At 46.7% G+C, this 10,449-nt stretch overlaps 47 non-coding genes across 47 annotated transcripts; all 47 read left to right on the top strand.

Moving 5' to 3' along the window:
* The first annotated feature begins 67 nt into the window (after positions 1-67).
* Positions 68-186, top strand: LOC148963499 (5S ribosomal RNA). The gene has a single exon (XR_016151740.1). It is a non-coding gene; the product is annotated as a 5S ribosomal RNA (ribosomal RNA).
* A 171-nt stretch (positions 187-357) lies between these two features.
* On the top strand, positions 358-476 carry LOC148963498 (5S ribosomal RNA). The gene has a single exon (XR_016151739.1). It is a non-coding gene; the product is annotated as a 5S ribosomal RNA (ribosomal RNA).
* A 92-nt stretch (positions 477-568) lies between these two features.
* Positions 569-687, top strand: LOC148963497 (5S ribosomal RNA). Its single transcript, XR_016151737.1, has one exon. It is a non-coding gene; the product is annotated as a 5S ribosomal RNA (ribosomal RNA).
* A 92-nt stretch (positions 688-779) lies between these two features.
* On the top strand, positions 780-898 carry LOC148963496 (5S ribosomal RNA). The gene has a single exon (XR_016151736.1). It is a non-coding gene; the product is annotated as a 5S ribosomal RNA (ribosomal RNA).
* A 92-nt stretch (positions 899-990) lies between these two features.
* Positions 991-1,109, top strand: LOC148963495 (5S ribosomal RNA). The gene has a single exon (XR_016151735.1). It is a non-coding gene; the product is annotated as a 5S ribosomal RNA (ribosomal RNA).
* Positions 1,110-1,201: 92 nt separating this feature from the next.
* On the top strand, positions 1,202-1,320 carry LOC148963494 (5S ribosomal RNA). Its single transcript, XR_016151734.1, has one exon. It is a non-coding gene; the product is annotated as a 5S ribosomal RNA (ribosomal RNA).
* Positions 1,321-1,412: 92 nt separating this feature from the next.
* Positions 1,413-1,531, top strand: LOC148963493 (5S ribosomal RNA). Its single transcript, XR_016151733.1, has one exon. It is a non-coding gene; the product is annotated as a 5S ribosomal RNA (ribosomal RNA).
* Positions 1,532-1,623: 92 nt separating this feature from the next.
* On the top strand, positions 1,624-1,742 carry LOC148963492 (5S ribosomal RNA). Its single transcript, XR_016153448.1, has one exon. It is a non-coding gene; the product is annotated as a 5S ribosomal RNA (ribosomal RNA).
* A 92-nt stretch (positions 1,743-1,834) lies between these two features.
* Positions 1,835-1,953, top strand: LOC148963491 (5S ribosomal RNA). The gene has a single exon (XR_016151732.1). It is a non-coding gene; the product is annotated as a 5S ribosomal RNA (ribosomal RNA).
* Positions 1,954-2,123: 170 nt separating this feature from the next.
* Positions 2,124-2,242, top strand: LOC148963490 (5S ribosomal RNA). The gene has a single exon (XR_016151731.1). It is a non-coding gene; the product is annotated as a 5S ribosomal RNA (ribosomal RNA).
* Positions 2,243-2,334: 92 nt separating this feature from the next.
* LOC148963489 (5S ribosomal RNA) lies at positions 2,335-2,453 on the top strand. The gene has a single exon (XR_016151730.1). It is a non-coding gene; the product is annotated as a 5S ribosomal RNA (ribosomal RNA).
* A 92-nt stretch (positions 2,454-2,545) lies between these two features.
* LOC148963488 (5S ribosomal RNA) lies at positions 2,546-2,664 on the top strand. Its single transcript, XR_016151729.1, has one exon. It is a non-coding gene; the product is annotated as a 5S ribosomal RNA (ribosomal RNA).
* A 172-nt stretch (positions 2,665-2,836) lies between these two features.
* Positions 2,837-2,955, top strand: LOC148963487 (5S ribosomal RNA). The gene has a single exon (XR_016151728.1). It is a non-coding gene; the product is annotated as a 5S ribosomal RNA (ribosomal RNA).
* Positions 2,956-3,047: 92 nt separating this feature from the next.
* On the top strand, positions 3,048-3,166 carry LOC148963486 (5S ribosomal RNA). The gene has a single exon (XR_016151726.1). It is a non-coding gene; the product is annotated as a 5S ribosomal RNA (ribosomal RNA).
* Positions 3,167-3,258: 92 nt separating this feature from the next.
* LOC148963485 (5S ribosomal RNA) lies at positions 3,259-3,377 on the top strand. The gene has a single exon (XR_016151725.1). It is a non-coding gene; the product is annotated as a 5S ribosomal RNA (ribosomal RNA).
* Positions 3,378-3,469: 92 nt separating this feature from the next.
* LOC148963484 (5S ribosomal RNA) lies at positions 3,470-3,588 on the top strand. Its single transcript, XR_016151724.1, has one exon. It is a non-coding gene; the product is annotated as a 5S ribosomal RNA (ribosomal RNA).
* A 92-nt stretch (positions 3,589-3,680) lies between these two features.
* On the top strand, positions 3,681-3,799 carry LOC148963483 (5S ribosomal RNA). Its single transcript, XR_016151723.1, has one exon. It is a non-coding gene; the product is annotated as a 5S ribosomal RNA (ribosomal RNA).
* A 92-nt stretch (positions 3,800-3,891) lies between these two features.
* Positions 3,892-4,010, top strand: LOC148963482 (5S ribosomal RNA). The gene has a single exon (XR_016151722.1). It is a non-coding gene; the product is annotated as a 5S ribosomal RNA (ribosomal RNA).
* Positions 4,011-4,102: 92 nt separating this feature from the next.
* On the top strand, positions 4,103-4,221 carry LOC148963481 (5S ribosomal RNA). The gene has a single exon (XR_016151721.1). It is a non-coding gene; the product is annotated as a 5S ribosomal RNA (ribosomal RNA).
* A 92-nt stretch (positions 4,222-4,313) lies between these two features.
* On the top strand, positions 4,314-4,432 carry LOC148963480 (5S ribosomal RNA). Its single transcript, XR_016151720.1, has one exon. It is a non-coding gene; the product is annotated as a 5S ribosomal RNA (ribosomal RNA).
* A 92-nt stretch (positions 4,433-4,524) lies between these two features.
* On the top strand, positions 4,525-4,643 carry LOC148963479 (5S ribosomal RNA). Its single transcript, XR_016151719.1, has one exon. It is a non-coding gene; the product is annotated as a 5S ribosomal RNA (ribosomal RNA).
* Positions 4,644-4,735: 92 nt separating this feature from the next.
* LOC148963478 (5S ribosomal RNA) lies at positions 4,736-4,854 on the top strand. Its single transcript, XR_016151718.1, has one exon. It is a non-coding gene; the product is annotated as a 5S ribosomal RNA (ribosomal RNA).
* Positions 4,855-4,946: 92 nt separating this feature from the next.
* Positions 4,947-5,065, top strand: LOC148963477 (5S ribosomal RNA). The gene has a single exon (XR_016151717.1). It is a non-coding gene; the product is annotated as a 5S ribosomal RNA (ribosomal RNA).
* Positions 5,066-5,157: 92 nt separating this feature from the next.
* Positions 5,158-5,276, top strand: LOC148963476 (5S ribosomal RNA). The gene has a single exon (XR_016151715.1). It is a non-coding gene; the product is annotated as a 5S ribosomal RNA (ribosomal RNA).
* A 167-nt stretch (positions 5,277-5,443) lies between these two features.
* On the top strand, positions 5,444-5,562 carry LOC148963475 (5S ribosomal RNA). Its single transcript, XR_016151714.1, has one exon. It is a non-coding gene; the product is annotated as a 5S ribosomal RNA (ribosomal RNA).
* Positions 5,563-5,654: 92 nt separating this feature from the next.
* LOC148963474 (5S ribosomal RNA) lies at positions 5,655-5,773 on the top strand. Its single transcript, XR_016151713.1, has one exon. It is a non-coding gene; the product is annotated as a 5S ribosomal RNA (ribosomal RNA).
* Positions 5,774-5,865: 92 nt separating this feature from the next.
* LOC148963473 (5S ribosomal RNA) lies at positions 5,866-5,984 on the top strand. The gene has a single exon (XR_016151712.1). It is a non-coding gene; the product is annotated as a 5S ribosomal RNA (ribosomal RNA).
* Positions 5,985-6,076: 92 nt separating this feature from the next.
* On the top strand, positions 6,077-6,195 carry LOC148963472 (5S ribosomal RNA). Its single transcript, XR_016151711.1, has one exon. It is a non-coding gene; the product is annotated as a 5S ribosomal RNA (ribosomal RNA).
* A 92-nt stretch (positions 6,196-6,287) lies between these two features.
* On the top strand, positions 6,288-6,406 carry LOC148963471 (5S ribosomal RNA). Its single transcript, XR_016151710.1, has one exon. It is a non-coding gene; the product is annotated as a 5S ribosomal RNA (ribosomal RNA).
* Positions 6,407-6,498: 92 nt separating this feature from the next.
* Positions 6,499-6,617, top strand: LOC148963470 (5S ribosomal RNA). Its single transcript, XR_016151709.1, has one exon. It is a non-coding gene; the product is annotated as a 5S ribosomal RNA (ribosomal RNA).
* Positions 6,618-6,709: 92 nt separating this feature from the next.
* On the top strand, positions 6,710-6,828 carry LOC148963469 (5S ribosomal RNA). Its single transcript, XR_016151708.1, has one exon. It is a non-coding gene; the product is annotated as a 5S ribosomal RNA (ribosomal RNA).
* Positions 6,829-6,996: 168 nt separating this feature from the next.
* Positions 6,997-7,115, top strand: LOC148963468 (5S ribosomal RNA). The gene has a single exon (XR_016151707.1). It is a non-coding gene; the product is annotated as a 5S ribosomal RNA (ribosomal RNA).
* Positions 7,116-7,207: 92 nt separating this feature from the next.
* Positions 7,208-7,326, top strand: LOC148963467 (5S ribosomal RNA). The gene has a single exon (XR_016151706.1). It is a non-coding gene; the product is annotated as a 5S ribosomal RNA (ribosomal RNA).
* A 92-nt stretch (positions 7,327-7,418) lies between these two features.
* Positions 7,419-7,537, top strand: LOC148963466 (5S ribosomal RNA). Its single transcript, XR_016151704.1, has one exon. It is a non-coding gene; the product is annotated as a 5S ribosomal RNA (ribosomal RNA).
* A 92-nt stretch (positions 7,538-7,629) lies between these two features.
* Positions 7,630-7,748, top strand: LOC148963465 (5S ribosomal RNA). The gene has a single exon (XR_016151703.1). It is a non-coding gene; the product is annotated as a 5S ribosomal RNA (ribosomal RNA).
* A 92-nt stretch (positions 7,749-7,840) lies between these two features.
* Positions 7,841-7,959, top strand: LOC148963464 (5S ribosomal RNA). The gene has a single exon (XR_016151702.1). It is a non-coding gene; the product is annotated as a 5S ribosomal RNA (ribosomal RNA).
* Positions 7,960-8,051: 92 nt separating this feature from the next.
* Positions 8,052-8,170, top strand: LOC148963463 (5S ribosomal RNA). The gene has a single exon (XR_016151701.1). It is a non-coding gene; the product is annotated as a 5S ribosomal RNA (ribosomal RNA).
* A 92-nt stretch (positions 8,171-8,262) lies between these two features.
* Positions 8,263-8,381, top strand: LOC148963462 (5S ribosomal RNA). The gene has a single exon (XR_016151700.1). It is a non-coding gene; the product is annotated as a 5S ribosomal RNA (ribosomal RNA).
* Positions 8,382-8,473: 92 nt separating this feature from the next.
* On the top strand, positions 8,474-8,592 carry LOC148963461 (5S ribosomal RNA). Its single transcript, XR_016151699.1, has one exon. It is a non-coding gene; the product is annotated as a 5S ribosomal RNA (ribosomal RNA).
* Positions 8,593-8,684: 92 nt separating this feature from the next.
* Positions 8,685-8,803, top strand: LOC148963460 (5S ribosomal RNA). Its single transcript, XR_016151698.1, has one exon. It is a non-coding gene; the product is annotated as a 5S ribosomal RNA (ribosomal RNA).
* Positions 8,804-8,972: 169 nt separating this feature from the next.
* LOC148963459 (5S ribosomal RNA) lies at positions 8,973-9,091 on the top strand. The gene has a single exon (XR_016151697.1). It is a non-coding gene; the product is annotated as a 5S ribosomal RNA (ribosomal RNA).
* A 92-nt stretch (positions 9,092-9,183) lies between these two features.
* LOC148963458 (5S ribosomal RNA) lies at positions 9,184-9,302 on the top strand. Its single transcript, XR_016151696.1, has one exon. It is a non-coding gene; the product is annotated as a 5S ribosomal RNA (ribosomal RNA).
* Positions 9,303-9,394: 92 nt separating this feature from the next.
* LOC148963457 (5S ribosomal RNA) lies at positions 9,395-9,513 on the top strand. The gene has a single exon (XR_016151695.1). It is a non-coding gene; the product is annotated as a 5S ribosomal RNA (ribosomal RNA).
* A 92-nt stretch (positions 9,514-9,605) lies between these two features.
* LOC148963456 (5S ribosomal RNA) lies at positions 9,606-9,724 on the top strand. The gene has a single exon (XR_016151693.1). It is a non-coding gene; the product is annotated as a 5S ribosomal RNA (ribosomal RNA).
* Positions 9,725-9,816: 92 nt separating this feature from the next.
* Positions 9,817-9,935, top strand: LOC148963455 (5S ribosomal RNA). The gene has a single exon (XR_016151692.1). It is a non-coding gene; the product is annotated as a 5S ribosomal RNA (ribosomal RNA).
* A 92-nt stretch (positions 9,936-10,027) lies between these two features.
* On the top strand, positions 10,028-10,146 carry LOC148963454 (5S ribosomal RNA). The gene has a single exon (XR_016151691.1). It is a non-coding gene; the product is annotated as a 5S ribosomal RNA (ribosomal RNA).
* A 92-nt stretch (positions 10,147-10,238) lies between these two features.
* Positions 10,239-10,357, top strand: LOC148963453 (5S ribosomal RNA). Its single transcript, XR_016151690.1, has one exon. It is a non-coding gene; the product is annotated as a 5S ribosomal RNA (ribosomal RNA).
* Positions 10,358-10,449: the final 92 nt, after the last annotated feature.

Raw genomic sequence — 10,449 nt, 5'->3', positions numbered from 1 at the left:
AGCTTTATATGGTTTACTACCCTAATGTTCTAACCATTCAAAAAGCCCAATTTTGGCAGCAGATTTTGCTTACGGCCATACCACCTTGAGAACGCCCGAACTCGTCTGATCTCGGAAGCTAAGCAGGGTCGGGCCTGGTTAGTACTTGGATGGGAGACCGCCTGGGAATACCAGGTGCTGTAAGCTTTATTGTTTAAAAAAAAAAAAAAAAAAAAAAGAGTCAATGAAATTGTTCAAAAATCCTAAATTGTCTTTTTTCCCCCTCAAAATGCCTGAAATCGTCTCTGAGTTTCTTCAGAAAGCCTGAAAGAGTCTCTTTTTTTTTCTTCAAATAGCCCAATTTTGGCAGCAGATTTCGCTTACGGCCATACCACCTTGAGAACGCCCGAACTCGTCTGATCTCGGAAGCTAAGCAGGGTCGGGCCTGGTTAGTACTTGGATGGGAGACCGCCTGGGAATACCAGGTGCTGTAAGCTTTATTGTTGGATGGGAGACCTGGTAAGCTTTATATGGTTTACTACCCTAATGTTCTAACCATTCAAATAGCCCAATTTTGGCAGCAGATTTTGCTTACGGCCATACCACCTTGAGAACGCCCGAACTCGTCTGATCTCGGAAGCTAAGCAGGGTCGGGCCTGGTTAGTACTTGGATGGGAGACCGCCTGGGAATACCAGGTGCTGTAAGCTTTATTGTTGGATGGGAGACCTAGTAAGCTTTATATGGTTTACTACCCTAATGTTCTAACCATTCAAATAGCCCAATTTTGGCAGCAGATTTTGCTTACGGCCATACCACCTTGAGAACGCCCGAACTCGTCTGATCTCGGAAGCTAAGCAGGGTCGGGCCTGGTTAGTACTTGGATGGGAGACCGCCTGGGAATACCAGGTGCTGTAAGCTTTATTGTTGGATGGGAGACCTAGTAAGCTTTATATGGTTTACTACCCTAATGTTCTAACCATTCAAATAGCCCAATTTTGGCAGCAGATTTTGCTTACGGCCATACCACCTTGAGAACGCCCGAACTCGTCTGATCTCGGAAGCTAAGCAGGGTCGGGCCTGGTTAGTACTTGGATGGGAGACCGCCTGGGAATACCAGGTGCTGTAAGCTTTATTGTTGGATGGGAGACCTAGTAAGCTTTATATGGTTTACTACCCTAATGTTCTAACCATTCAAATAGCCCAATTTTGGCAGCAGATTTTGCTTACGGCCATACCACCTTGAGAACGCCCGAACTCGTCTGATCTCGGAAGCTAAGCAGGGTCGGGCCTGGTTAGTACTTGGATGGGAGACCGCCTGGGAATACCAGGTGCTGTAAGCTTTATTGTTGGATGGGAGACCTAGTAAGCTTTATATGGTTTACTACCCTAATGTTCTAACCATTCAAATAGCCCAATTTTGGCAGCAGATTTGGCTTACGGCCATACCACCTTGAGAACGCCCGAACTCGTCTGATCTCGGAAGCTAAGCAGGGTCGGGCCTGGTTAGTACTTGGATGGGAGACCGCCTGGGAATACCAGGTGCTGTAAGCTTTATTGTTGGATGGGAGACCTAGTAAGCTTTATATGGTTTACTACCCTAATGTTCTAACCATTCAAATAGCCCAATTTTGGCAGCAGATTTTGCTTACGGCCATACCACCTTGAGAACGCCCGAACTCGTCTGATCTCGGAAGCTAAGCAGGGTCGGGCCTGGTTAGTACTTGGATGGGAGACCGCCTGGGAATACCAGGTGCTCTAAGCTTTATTGTTGGATGGGAGACCTAGTAAGCTTTATATGGTTTACTACCCTAATGTTCTAACCATTCAAAAAGCCCAATTTTGGCAGCAGATTTTGCTTACGGCCATACCACCTTGAGAACGCCCGAACTCGTCTGATCTCGGAAGCTAAGCAGGGTCGGGCCTGGTTAGTACTTGGATGGGAGACCGCCTGGGAATACCAGGTGCTGTAAGCTTTATTGTTTAAAAAAAAAAAAAAAAAAAAAGAGTCAATGAAATTGTTCAAAAATCCTAAATTGTCTTTTTTCCCCCTCAAAATGCCTGAAATCGTCTCTGAGTTTCTTCAGAAAGCCTGAAAGAGTCTCTTTTTTTTTCTTCAAATAGCCCAATTTTGGCAGCAGATTTCGCTTACGGCCATACCACCTTGAGAACGCCCGAACTCGTCTGATCTCGGAAGCTAAGCAGGGTCGGGCCTGGTTAGTACTTGGATGGGAGACCGCCTGGGAATACCAGGTGCTGTAAGCTTTATTGTTGGATGGGAGACCTAGTAAGCTTTATATGGTTTACTACCCTAATGTTCTAACCATTCAAATAGCCCAATTTTGGCAGCAGATTTTGCTTACGGCCATACCACCTTGAGAACGCCCGAACTCGTCTGATCTCGGAAGCTAAGCAGGGTCGGGCCTGGTTAGTACTTGGATGGGAGACCGCCTGGGAATACCAGGTGCTGTAAGCTTTATTGTTGGATGGGAGACCTAGTAAGCTTTATATGGTTTACTACCCTAATGTTCTAACCATTCAAAAAGCCCAATTTTGGCAGCAGATTTTGCTTACGGCCATACCACCTTGAGAACGCCCGAACTCGTCTGATCTCGGAAGCTAAGCAGGGTCGGGCCTGGTTAGTACTTGGATGGGAGACCGCCTGGGAATACCAGGTGCTGTAAGCTTTATTGTTTAAAAAAAAAAAAAAAAAAAAAAGAGTCAATGAAATTGTTCAAAAATCCTAAATTGTCTTTTTTCCCCCTCAAAATGCCTGAAATCGTCTCTGAGTTTCTTCAGAAAGCCTGAAAGAGTCTCTTTTTTTTTTCTTCAAATAGCCCAATTTTGGCAGCAGATTTCGCTTACGGCCATACCACCTTGAGAACGCCCGAACTCGTCTGATCTCGGAAGCTAAGCAGGGTCGGGCCTGGTTAGTACTTGGATGGGAGACCGCCTGGGAATACCAGGTGCTGTAAGCTTTATTGTTGGATGGGAGACCTAGTAAGCTTTATATGGTTTACTACCCTAATGTTCTAACCATTCAAATAGCCCAATTTTGGCTGCAGATTTTGCTTACGGCCATACCACCTTGAGAACGCCCGAACTCGTCTGATCTCGGAAGCTAAGCAGGGTCGGGCCTGGTTAGTACTTGGATGGGAGACCGCCTGGGAATACCAGGTGCTGTAAGCTTTATTGTTGGATGGGAGACCTAGTAAGCTTTATATGGTTTACTACCCTAATGTTCTAACCATTCAAAAAGCCCAATTTTGGCAGCAGATTTTGCTTACGGCCATACCACCTTGAGAACGCCCGAACTCGTCTGATCTCGGAAGCTAAGCAGGGTCGGGCCTGGTTAGTACTTGGATGGGAGACCGCCTGGGAATACCAGGTGCTGTAAGCTTTATTGTTGGATGGGAGACCTAGTAAGCTTTATATGGTTTACTACCCTAATGTTCTAACCATTCAAAAAGCCCAATTTTGGCAGCAGATTTCGCTTACGGCCATACCACCTTGAGAACGCCCGAACTCGTCTGATCTCGGAAGCTAAGCAGGGTCGGGCCTGGTTAGTACTTGGATGGGAGACCGCCTGGGAATACCAGGTGCTGTAAGCTTTATTGTTGGATGGGAGACCTAGTAAGCTTTATATGGTTTACTACCCTAATGTTCTAACCATTCAAATAGCCCAATTTTGGCAGCAGATTTCGCTTACGGCCATACCACCTTGAGAACGCCCGAACTCGTCTGATCTCGGAAGCTAAGCAGGGTCGGGCCTGGTTAGTACTTGGATGGGAGACCGCCTGGGAATACCAGGTGCTGTAAGCTTTATTGTTGGATGGGAGACCTAGTAAGCTTTATATGGTTTACTACCCTAATGTTCTAACCATTCAAATAGCCCAATTTTGGCAGCAGATTTTGCTTACGGCCATACCACCTTGAGAACGCCCGAACTCGTCTGATCTCGGAAGCTAAGCAGGGTCGGGCCTGGTTAGTACTTGGATGGGAGACCGCCTGGGAATACCAGGTGCTGTAAGCTTTATTGTTGGATGGGACACCTAGTAAGCTTTATATGGTTTACTACCCTAATGTTCTAACCATTCAAATAGCCCAATTTTGGCAGCAGATTTTGCTTACGGCCATACCACCTTGAGAACGCCCGAACTCGTCTGATCTCGGAAGCTAAGCAGGGTCGGGCCTGGTTAGTACTTGGATGGGAGACCGCCTGGGAATACCAGGTGCTGTAAGCTTTATTGTTGGATGGGACACCTAGTAAGCTTTATATGGTTTACTACCCTAATGTTCTAACCATTCAAATAGCCCAATTTTGGCAGCAGATTTCGCTTACGGCCATACCACCTTGAGAACGCCCGAACTCGTCTGATCTCGGAAGCTAAGCAGGGTCGGGCCTGGTTAGTACTTGGATGGGAGACCGCCTGGGAATACCAGGTGCTGTAAGCTTTATTGTTGGATGGGAGACCTAGTAAGCTTTATATGGTTTACTACCCTAATGTTCTAACCATTCAAATAGCCCAATTTTGGCAGCAGATTTTGCTTACGGCCATACCACCTTGAGAACGCCCGAACTCGTCTGATCTCGGAAGCTAAGCAGGGTCGGGCCTGGTTAGTACTTGGATGGGAGACCGCCTGGGAATACCAGGTGCTGTAAGCTTTATTGTTGGATGGGAGACCTAGTAAGCTTTATATGGTTTACTACCCTAATGTTCTAACCATTCAAATAGCCCAATTTTGGCAGCAGATTTTGCTTACGGCCATACCACCTTGAGAACGCCCGAACTCGTCTGATCTCGGAAGCTAAGCAGGGTCGGGCCTGGTTAGTACTTGGATGGGAGACCGCCTGGGAATACCAGGTGCTGTAAGCTTTATTGTTGGATGGGAGACCTAGTAAGCTTTATATGGTTTACTACCCTAATGTTCTAACCATTCAAATAGCCCAATTTTGGCAGCAAATTTTGCTTACGGCCATACCACCTTGAGAACGCCCGAACTCGTCTGATCTCGGAAGCTAAGCAGGGTCGGGCCTGGTTAGTACTTGGATGGGAGACCGCCTGGGAATACCAGGTGCTGTAAGCTTTATTGTTGGATGGGAGACCTAGTAAGCTTTATATGGTTTACTACCCTAATGTTCTAACCATTCAAATAGCCCAATTTTGGCAGCAGATTTTGCTTACGGCCATACCACCTTGAGAACGCCCGAACTCGTCTGATCTCGGAAGCTAAGCAGGGTCGGGCCTGGTTAGTACTTGGATGGGAGACCGCCTGGGAATACCAGGTGCTGTAAGCTTTATTGTTTAAAAAAAAAAAAAAAAAGAGTCAATGAAATGGTTCAAAAATCCTAAATTGTCTTTTTTCCCCCTCAAAATGCCTGAAATCGTCTCTGAGTTTCTTCAGAAAGCCTGAAAGAGTCTCTTTTTTTTTTCTTCAAATAGCCCAATTTTGGCAGCAGATTTCGCTTACGGCCATACCACCTTGAGAACGCCCGAACTCGTCTGATCTCGGAAGCTAAGCAGGGTCGGGCCTGGTTAGTACTTGGATGGGAGACCGCCTGGGAATACCAGGTGCTGTAAGCTTTATTGTTGGATGGGAGACCTAGTAAGCTTTATATGGTTTACTACCCTAATGTTCTAACCATTCAAATAGCCCAATTTTGGCAGCAGATTTGGCTTACGGCCATACCACCTTGAGAACGCCCGAACTCGTCTGATCTCGGAAGCTAAGCAGGGTCGGGCCTGGTTAGTACTTGGATGGGAGACCGCCTGGGAATACCAGGTGCTGTAAGCTTTATTGTTGGATGGGAGACCTAGTAAGCTTTATATGGTTTACTACCCTAATGTTCTAACCATTCAAATAGCCCAATTTTGGCAGCAGATTTCGCTTACGGCCATACCACCTTGAGAACGCCCGAACTCGTCTGATCTCGGAAGCTAAGCAGGGTCGGGCCTGGTTAGTACTTGGATGGGAGACCGCCTGGGAATACCAGGTGCTGTAAGCTTTATTGTTGGATGGGAGACCTGGTAAGCTTTATATGGTTTACTACCCTAATGTTCTAACCATTCAAATAGCCCAATTTTGGCAGCAGATTTTGCTTACGGCCATACCACCTTGAGAACGCCCGAACTCGTCTGATCTCGGAAGCTAAGCAGGGTCGGGCCTGGTTAGTACTTGGATGGGAGACCGCCTGGGAATACCAGGTGCTGTAAGCTTTATTGTTGGATGGGAGACCTAGTAAGCTTTATATGGTTTACTACCCTAATGTTCTAACCATTCAAATAGCCCAATTTTGGCAGCAGATTTTGCTTACGGCCATACCACCTTGAGAACGCCCGAACTCGTCTGATCTCGGAAGCTAAGCAGGGTCGGGCCTGGTTAGTACTTGGATGGGAGACCGCCTGGGAATACCAGGTGCTGTAAGCTTTATTGTTGGATGGGAGACCTAGTAAGCTTTATATGGTTTACTACCCTAATGTTCTAACCATTCAAATAGCCCAATTTTGGCAGCAGATTTTGCTTACGGCCATACCACCTTGAGAACGCCCGAACTCGTCTGATCTCGGAAGCTAAGCAGGGTCGGGCCTGGTTAGTACTTGGATGGGAGACCGCCTGGGAATACCAGGTGCTGTAAGCTTTATTGTTGGATGGGAGACCTAGTAAGCTTTATATGGTTTACTACCCTAATGTTCTAACCATTCAAATAGCCCAATTTTGGCAGCAGATTTTGCTTACGGCCATACCACCTTGAGAACGCCCGAACTCGTCTGATCTCGGAAGCTAAGCAGGGTCGGGCCTGGTTAGTACTTGGATGGGAGACCGCCTGGGAATACCAGGTGCTGTAAGCTTTATTGTTTAAAAAAAAAAAAAAAAAAGAGTCAATGAAATGGTTCAAAAATCCTAAATTGTCTTTTTTCCCCCTCAAAATGCCTGAAATCGTCTCTGAGTTTCTTCAGAAAGCCTGAAAGAGTCTCTTTTTTTTTTCTTCAAATAGCCCAATTTTGGCAGCAGATTTCGCTTACGGCCATACCACCTTGAGAACGCCCGAACTCGTCTGATCTCGGAAGCTAAGCAGGGTCGGGCCTGGTTAGTACTTGGATGGGAGACCGCCTGGGAATACCAGGTGCTGTAAGCTTTATTGTTGGATGGGAGACCTAGTAAGCTTTATATGGTTTACTACCCTAATGTTCTAACCATTCAAATAGCCCAATTTTGGCAGCAGATTTGGCTTACGGCCATACCACCTTGAGAACGCCCGAACTCGTCTGATCTCGGAAGCTAAGCAGGGTCGGGCCTGGTTAGTACTTGGATGGGAGACCGCCTGGGAATACCAGGTGCTGTAAGCTTTATTGTTGGATGGGAGACCTAGTAAGCTTTATATGGTTTACTACCCTAATGTTCTAACCATTCAAAAAGCCCAATTTTGGCAGCAGATTTTGCTTACGGCCATACCACCTTGAGAACGCCCGAACTCGTCTGATCTCGGAAGCTAAGCAGGGTCGGGCCTGGTTAGTACTTGGATGGGAGACCGCCTGGGAATACCAGGTGCTGTAAGCTTTATTGTTGGATGGGACACCTAGTAAGCTTTATATGGTTTACTACCCTAATGTTCTAACCATTCAAATAGCCCAATTTTGGCAGCAGATTTTGCTTACGGCCATACCACCTTGAGAACGCCCGAACTCGTCTGATCTCGGAAGCTAAGCAGGGTCGGGCCTGGTTAGTACTTGGATGGGAGACCGCCTGGGAATACCAGGTGCTGTAAGCTTTATTGTTGGATGGGACACCTAGTAAGCTTTATATGGTTTACTACCCTAATGTTCTAACCATTCAAATAGCCCAATTTTGGCAGCAGATTTCGCTTACGGCCATACCACCTTGAGAACGCCCGAACTCGTCTGATCTCGGAAGCTAAGCAGGGTCGGGCCTGGTTAGTACTTGGATGGGAGACCGCCTGGGAATACCAGGTGCTGTAAGCTTTATTGTTGGATGGGAGACCTAGTAAGCTTTATATGGTTTACTACCCTAATGTTCTAACCATTCAAATAGCCCAATTTTGGCAGCAGATTTTGCTTACGGCCATACCACCTTGAGAACGCCCGAACTCGTCTGATCTCGGAAGCTAAGCAGGGTCGGGCCTGGTTAGTACTTGGATGGGAGACCGCCTGGGAATACCAGGTGCTGTAAGCTTTATTGTTGGATGGGAGACCTAGTAAGCTTTATATGGTTTACTACCCTAATGTTCTAACCATTCAAATAGCCCAATTTTGGCAGCAGATTTTGCTTACGGCCATACCACCTTGAGAACGCCCGAACTCGTCTGATCTCGGAAGCTAAGCAGGGTCGGGCCTGGTTAGTACTTGGATGGGAGACCGCCTGGGAATACCAGGTGCTGTAAGCTTTATTGTTGGATGGGAGACCTAGTAAGCTTTATATGGTTTACTACCCTAATGTTCTAACCATTCAAATAGCCCAATTTTGGCAGCAGATTTTGCTTACGGCCATACCACCTTGAGAACGCCCGAACTCGTCTGATCTCGGAAGCTAAGCAGGGTCGGGCCTGGTTAGTACTTGGATGGGAGACCGCCTGGGAATACCAGGTGCTGTAAGCTTTATTGTTGGATGGGAGACCTAGTAAGCTTTATATGGTTTACTACCCTAATGTTCTAACCATTCAAATAGCCCAATTTTGGCAGCAGATTTTGCTTACGGCCATACCACCTTGAGAACGCCCGAACTCGTCTGATCTCGGAAGCTAAGCAGGGTCGGGCCTGGTTAGTACTTGGATGGGAGACCGCCTGGGAATACCAGGTGCTGTAAGCTTTATTGTTTAAAAAAAAAAAAAAAAAAAGAGTCAATGAAATGGTTCAAAAATCCTAAATTGTCTTTTTTCCCCCTCAAAATGCCTGAAATCGTCTCTGAGTTTCTTCAGAAAGCCTGAAAGAGTCTCTTTTTTTTTTCTTCAAATAGCCCAATTTTGGCAGCAGATTTCGCTTACGGCCATACCACCTTGAGAACGCCCGAACTCGTCTGATCTCGGAAGCTAAGCAGGGTCGGGCCTGGTTAGTACTTGGATGGGAGACCGCCTGGGAATACCAGGTGCTGTAAGCTTTATTGTTGGATGGGAGACCTAGTAAGCTTTATATGGTTTACTACCCTAATGTTCTAACCATTCAAATAGCCCAATTTTGGCAGCAGATTTGGCTTACGGCCATACCACCTTGAGAACGCCCGAACTCGTCTGATCTCGGAAGCTAAGCAGGGTCGGGCCTGGTTAGTACTTGGATGGGAGACCGCCTGGGAATACCAGGTGCTGTAAGCTTTATTGTTGGATGGGAGACCTAGTAAGCTTTATATGGTTTACTACCCTAATGTTCTAACCATTCAAATAGCCCAATTTTGGCAGCAGATTTCGCTTACGGCCATACCACCTTGAGAACGCCCGAACTCGTCTGATCTCGGAAGCTAAGCAGGGTCGGGCCTGGTTAGTACTTGGATGGGAGACCGCCTGGGAATACCAGGTGCTGTAAGCTTTATTGTTGGATGGGAGACCTGGTAAGCTTTATATGGTTTACTACCCTAATGTTCTAACCATTCAAATAGCCCAATTTTGGCAGCAGATTTTGCTTACGGCCATACCACCTTGAGAACGCCCGAACTCGTCTGATCTCGGAAGCTAAGCAGGGTCGGGCCTGGTTAGTACTTGGATGGGAGACCGCCTGGGAATACCAGGTGCTGTAAGCTTTATTGTTGGATGGGAGACCTAGTAAGCTTTATATGGTTTACTACCCTAATGTTCTAACCATTCAAATAGCCCAATTTTGGCAGCAGATTTTGCTTACGGCCATACCACCTTGAGAACGCCCGAACTCGTCTGATCTCGGAAGCTAAGCAGGGTCGGGCCTGGTTAGTACTTGGATGGGAGACCGCCTGGGAATACCAGGTGCTGTAAGCTTTATTGTTGGATGGGAGACCTAGTAAGCTTTATATGGTTTACTACCCTAATGTTCTAACCATTCAAATAGCCCAATTTTGGCAGCAGATTTTGCTTACGGCCATACCACCTTGAGAACGCCCGAACTCGTCTGATCTCGGAAGCTAAGCAGGGTCGGGCCTGGTTAGTACTTGGATGGGAGACCGCCTGGGAATACCAGGTGCTGTAAGCTTTATTGTTGGATGGGAGACCTAGTAAGCTTTATATGGTTTACTACCCTAATGTTCTAACCATTCAAATAGCCCAATTTTGGCAGCAGATTTTGCTTACGGCCATACCACCTTGAGAACGCCCGAACTCGTCTGATCTCGGAAGCTAAGCAGGGTCGGGCCTGGTTAGTACTTGGATGGGAGACCGCCTGGGAATACCAGGTGCTGTAAGCTTTATTGTTTAAAAAAAAAAAAAAAAAAAGAGTCAATGAAATGGTTCAAAAATCCTAAATTGTCTTTTTTCCCCCTCAAAATGCCTGAAATCG

Source organism: Pimephales promelas (assembly GCF_988280905.1).
Source record: "Pimephales promelas chromosome 3 unlocalized genomic scaffold, fPimPro1.hap1.1 SUPER_3_unloc_1, whole genome shotgun sequence".
NCBI lineage: Eukaryota > Metazoa > Chordata > Actinopteri > Cypriniformes > Leuciscidae > Pimephales > Pimephales promelas.
Note: the sequence above shows the minus strand (reverse complement) of the source record. Positions and strands in the feature narration are given on the sequence as shown.